Genomic DNA, 6,000 nt, shown 5'->3' on the forward strand with positions numbered 1-6,000 from the left:
AGCTTCAAAGCACTCCTGGGTGCAGCCTATTTAAAACAGCCGAAAGCTCCAAGATGAAGACCCTGCTCAACAACTCTGCTCCGCTGGCACAATGGAACTCTCAAAAATATGGGAACAGCTTGTCTGTGAAGGAGACAGAACGTTCTCAGGGGCTGGTCTGGGCCTGCAGCATGAACTCCCCCAGGCCCTACGGACCACCACAAACCTCACCACTTTCCACTCCAAGTGAAAGGTGCCTTTTTTGGACCTTGTCTTCTCTAATAAATACAGAGCAGCAGGTATATTTAAAACAAAACAAAAAATCCAAAAACCTAAAGCCCTCACCAAAACAAGACATTCCAGTGAATGCATTGCTCCCCTTGGGGAGAGGATGAGAGAAGATATAACAGGTGACAGGTGCTTAGGACAGTGGTTAATGCACTAACTGGGAGGCACTCAGATGCTATAGTGATGAGCAACGAAGATGGTGTAAGAACCTAGATAGAATAGAATGGAGGATTTGCATCATCCATTCATGTTATACCTACTCTGAGTACCTCGGGGGCTTAGCTCTCCAGGGTTTTCAGTCTGGCACCTTTCACCAACACTGAATGCACTTAGAAACAATATGATTCTCCAATTCCCTAGGACTCTATAGAATTTCCTCTCTGAATCTTTACAAATTAGAGAGCCCTGAGAAAACAATCTCTCATTTTCTTCCTAATGATATGTGGTCTGGCTGCTCAAGCGGGGGCAAAGCTTCTTGACTGAAAACACCACACCATGGGGGAAATTGGCCATCTAAATTTAGCCTCTAGAGGAGATCTCAACAGCTACAAAGCACCTGCCCTCAAACAACAGAAAGAGATCATTAATCCCCCGTCAGTCATCCTGGCTGATCACTCACTACGGAAAAGTGCTGAACGTCCTCAATAATTTCCAAGGGCACATTGCAGGAATAGACCCCAAGTGCGGAAGGAAGGTTAAGCTGAAGCAGGCTGGCCTTGCACTTACGGCACTGGCTGGGGACTCAGGAGGTTGAGGGGGTCAATTCATAGCTCTGCCACAGACTTCCTGGGTTACCTTGGTCAAATCACTTAGGTTTCTAACTGAAACTGATTTCAATGGAAGTTAGGAGCCTAACTATCTATAAGGATCTGAGCCAGTCTGCATTTTAGTTCCTCATCTGTAAAATGGGGATAATACAACTTCCTTTCTCTCAGCTTTTGTCCATCATATCTGTTTAGATGGGCTCTCTCTTTCTAGGGGTGAGTACAAAGCCTCGCACAATGGGACCCCAATTCATTATTTCAGATAATGACAGAAGAGCTCATCATAGTAGTGTCAATTGCAATATACTTATAGGTTAGAAACATGGTATGATGAAGTCTGAGGCCAGGGCTGGGATCCAGGAATTCTTGGCTTCTAACCCTAATGTGCTGTGTGATCATGGCAAAGACTCAGACTCAGTTTTCCCATGAAAAAAAATGGGAATAGTAATTATGAACTACCTGAGGGTGATTTGCAGAGCCCTCCGCGGATACAAAATTTGTATCTGCATCTGGTTGGCAAATATGGCCTATGGATATAAAGCAGATATCTGCAAATTTGCAGAGCTCTAGTGATTTGAGAATTGTTTCATTAATGCTTGTAAAAAGGTTTGGAAGCTGGGAGATGCTACAGGTTATTTCAGATTCCAATTTCCCATGATCACATATCACTGCAAGACTTCATTGCCCACTTGCCAGCACACACATATACAGGAAGACTCACAGGTAAATACAGCCATCTGCAGACAATGGGAGTCATCAAGATTCCAAACCATCCTTAATGGCCCACACTTTACATAATTACAATAGGCCCTCAGAGTTATGTTTTATATTTCTAGTTTTAGATACAAGAGTGGTACATTTCTACAAATAGGATGATCACACTCAGTAGATTATAAGCTTTGTAATGATACCTTACAAGAGACCTTTTGCACAAAGCATATCCCAGTTACATTATATTCACTTATATTTTTATAAAACCATATAGACTGCACAACATCACACCCGGAATACGGAGCGGTCATCATGGATCCAAGACAGCACACCGTGAAAGCAGCAGGAGCTTCTGCCTGGTGAATGAGAGGGAAGCTCCAAGACCTGAAGAAAACCAGAGTGCTGATCAGATGGCACAGACAGGAAGGTGCCATCTGACTGCAGACGTGGGCTAGCTGGAGAGGAAGGAGGAAAAATATGGACCAAGATTTCCAGGAATAACTAGTGGATCTGGGTGCACATCAAGACAAGGGTCCATACAATGGGCTGGTGAAAAACCAGACCCCGTTAAGGTGTCATATTGGAGCACCCAAAATCTTGGCTGCAAGATATGTCTCTCTTACAGCCTAGTTACTCACAGCAAGTGGCCTGTTTTCAAAGAGGAGCAGCTGGGGAACAAGAACCAAGAAGGAAGTGAACAGAAAAGTATATAAGTAATAACAGCTGGTGAATAGGTAAGTGATAACAGCGGGAGGTGGCAGAGGACACACTAGTCAATACCAGGAGCAGTATGGTTCTCTTCACCAGTGGTCTGGGGGAGGGCACACACCAATGTAATGGGCTTGATATGGACAATGCTAAATCAAGAGAAGCTGTTCAGTGGGCATTATGCACCTAGCGTAGACACGGATTAGCTGGTCACGGCCGATCTTAGGGCCATGGCCAGCTAGCATATTTTTAAAGGCTCCCAGGGGAGTTTGCCAAGGCGGTTGTAAAGGTTTTTAAAGCTGTGTCTGAGCTTGGTATCAAGTTGTGTTTTAAAAAAACCTATTAGCTACCAGATTTTCAAATACAACCAATTTTTCTAGCCTACACAGGACCGAAGTGAAACCTGATTCACCAGGAGGGGAAATTATTTTTATTCAGACTGCTGACAACTCATTGTTCTGCCTCTAACCCATGTACCTATTTAACTCAAACACATGAGAAACACTTGGGAGAAATGTCTCTTTTAAAGATCCAATCTCCCCCGCCCCCCAACCTTCACAATTTCTTCGGTGAAGGGATGAGAAAGCTCCCAAGGAAATTTTGAACACCAGAGGGGAGACAGGAGTTGTCATTGGTATTTCTAAGGAGGAAAAAAAGCACAGAAAAAATGTTTTGTTTTTTTTTAAAACACTTTTTTTTGAGAACCACCAAAGTTTCAGGCCTTCTTTATGCTTGCACAATAGGAGCCCAAGGTAAATTCCTCCCCCCACACCTCAAGTCACCTTGAAGGGTGCTTGCCTGAAACTGCCTGCCAGTGTGATCCAATGGTTAGGACACTAAGCTGACATTCAGGAGACCTGTGTTCTAATCCTAACTGCCAGCTTGCTGGTGATCTTAGGCAAATCATTTTCCCTCCCTGGGCCTGTGTTTCCCTCATCCCAGCATGGTCTGTTGTGCATATAGAATGCAAGTTCTTTAGGGCAGGGATGGGCTCTCAGGAGGTGCTTGCCCAATGCCCAAGTACTAATAAAGTCAGAGAAGGCCCAGCCCAGAGATACCAGGCGCCACATATTCCCTCATGGCCTTAGTCCCTCAGTGATTTGCCTCCCTCCCTTAGGGACACAAAAGCAGTCTGGTAGGAGATACCAGCCACCTGTCTTCCTGATCTGGGCTCCCAGGCCTTGCATACAACTCAGATCTCCTCCCAGTGTGCAAACTGGGGATTCTGCCATCTCCTCGCATCGCGATCCCTGGCCACCTCCCCACCAGTCCTCATGTCACTTCATCACCACCCCCTGAACACCGCTATTTTCCCCACAGCCCCCCATGCCACTCCCTAACCAATCCTCTGATCCCCCGCACTCTCCCCACAACAACCCCCCAGGCCACTTCACAACCACCCCTCCCCCCATACCACTTCATAACCACGGGGAAACCACTCCTCTGAAACCCCTGCCACTTTCCCCACAGCCCCCCCCCATGCCATTTCATACCCACCCTCCCAGACACCCCATCCCCCACAGCCCCATACCACTTCATACCCACCCTCCCAGACACCCCATCCCCCACACCCCCCATGCCACTTCATAACCACCCTGCTGCTGCCCCCCACATCCTCCCCACAGCACTTCATAACCACTGTCCTCCAATCAACTCCCTGCAATTCCAGGAGCTCCCCACTTTTACAGAGCCATGCCCCCTTCTGCCAGCAACACTGAGATCCCCCTGCATCTAGCTTGGAGACTCCTGTACTCTGCATCCCATTTTCAAACACCCCTGGACCCTGCCAGTCCCCACTTCAAAGCCACAGGAAGAAGCCCCACCTTGCCTCCCAGTCTCCCCTGTCTGAGCAATGCAAGGCGGCAGGTTTAATTCCAGGAGGAGGGAGGGGAACCTTCCTAAGGCACAACTCCCGCAGGAGAGCAAAGGAAGAAGGCCCCCCCTGGGGAGGACAAGGGGCTCACTAGGGATATGGGGCAGCCCCCTTAGGAGAGCAAAGGGACTCCCCATGGGAGAGAGTAGATTGCCCCCCCCACCTCAGGGACAGCAGAGGAGCCATAGGGAAGAGAAGGGGGCAGGGGTCACCCCTGTATCCCACCAGGGAGAGCAGGGTGCCCCCATGCTGGTTTTCCCCAGGGCAGTGCAGAGGGAAGCCCCAGGGGAGAGCACACAGCTGCTATCTCCACCCTCATTCCCACTCGCTTCTCCCAGAACAAACTTTCTGTGAGCACAAAGCCACTCACCACAAGGAGAAGCAAGGCCCTGGCTCAGAGTCTCCTGCAGGTCCCAACCTGCCCTGCCTCCTGGAAGGGGGAAGGGGGCTTCCTTCTCTGCAGGGAAACTTTCTCCCAGCTGTGAGCTGCCGTTCCCCAGTTGCTCTAAACTTTGAACAGGAGTCTGTGGGTGGGTAGCTGCAATCTCAGGGACTTCCTGGTTGTGCAGCGTCAGCCAGGGCACAGAGCAAAGGCATCTGCCAAAACCAACAGATTCACCTGTGGCTATACAGGTAAAAGGGGCCCAGACAGAGTCCAACCAGCATGGGCAGCAACCATGGCCCCATAATGGGGCACAAGGGAAACTAGGGATGGACAAAGTACCCATTTAAAAAAACCAACCCAAACCTTTATATTGACCTATTTACCCAGCAAGCCCCCTTTTCTGTAGAGAGAGGCACAACCAATCCCCAGGGCCGGATTAACTCTCCTGTGGGCCCGGGGCTATTAGATTTTGTGGAGCCCTGTATACAAGTCTTTTTCCTAATTTAAAACAAAATGATCACAATTATGGCATTGAAGCTATTAACGCTATACTAAACTTGCTTTTTAATTAACATAAAGCCATTTTGTGGTTACATTTCAGTCTTAAAACATATAGAATATAGTTAATTCAGAATAGCCTATGTCTTACCTTACAACAGCTGTTATATTAGTTTCTTTCTGGGAGGGAGTTTGGGTGCAGGAGGGGGCTCCAGGCTGGGGCAGAGTGTCAGGGTGCAGGGTCTGGGAGGGAGTTTGGTGCAGGAGGGGATTCTGACCGTGAGGCACAGGGTTGGGGTACAGGAGTGGATGCGAGGTGCAAGCTTCAGCCAGGAGGCGCTTACCACAGGCAGCTCCTGGCTGGCGGTGCAGCAGGGCTCAGGCAGGCTGCCTGCATGTCGTGGCCCCATGCCGCTCCCAGAAGTGGCCGGCTGCTGGCATATCTCTGTGCGCCCGTGGGGGGAGGGGAATAGCGTGTCTCCGTGCACTGCCCGTGCTTGCAAGAACCATCCCCGCAGCTCCCATTGGCCAGTTCCTGGACAATGGGAGCCGTGGTGATGGTGCTGGGGGCAGGGGCAGAGCTTGGAGCCGCCTCCCCCTCCTCCCCTGCCAGGGGCCACAGAGATGTGCCAGCAGCCGGCCACTTCTGGGAGTGTCATGGGGCACGGCATGCAGGCAGCCGGCCTGAGCATAGGCACCAACTCCGTGGGTGCTCCGGGGCTGGGCTCTGCACCCACCGGCAGCTCCCCACCCCAGCTCACCTCCACTCCGCCTCCTCCCCTGAGCACGCCACA

The 6,000-nt window shown here is 49.9% G+C and overlaps 1 protein-coding gene across 2 annotated transcripts in view; it reads right to left on the reverse strand.

The window, feature by feature from the left end:
• LOC128833436 (uncharacterized) overlaps positions 1 to 4,809 on the reverse strand; it is a 64,312-nt gene extending 59,503 nt beyond the window's left edge. For both annotated transcript variants that reach the window (XM_054021325.1, XM_054021324.1), the window contains exon 1: positions 4,694 to 4,809. The gene's annotated coding sequence lies outside the window, so the exon portion shown is untranslated. The remainder of the gene's footprint in view (positions 1 to 4,693) is intronic.
• Between the last annotated feature and the right edge of the window lie 1,191 nt (positions 4,810 to 6,000).

The sequence above is a fragment of the Malaclemys terrapin genome, chromosome 3, assembly GCF_027887155.1.
Source record: "Malaclemys terrapin pileata isolate rMalTer1 chromosome 3, rMalTer1.hap1, whole genome shotgun sequence".
Taxonomy (NCBI): domain Eukaryota; kingdom Metazoa; phylum Chordata; order Testudines; family Emydidae; genus Malaclemys; species Malaclemys terrapin.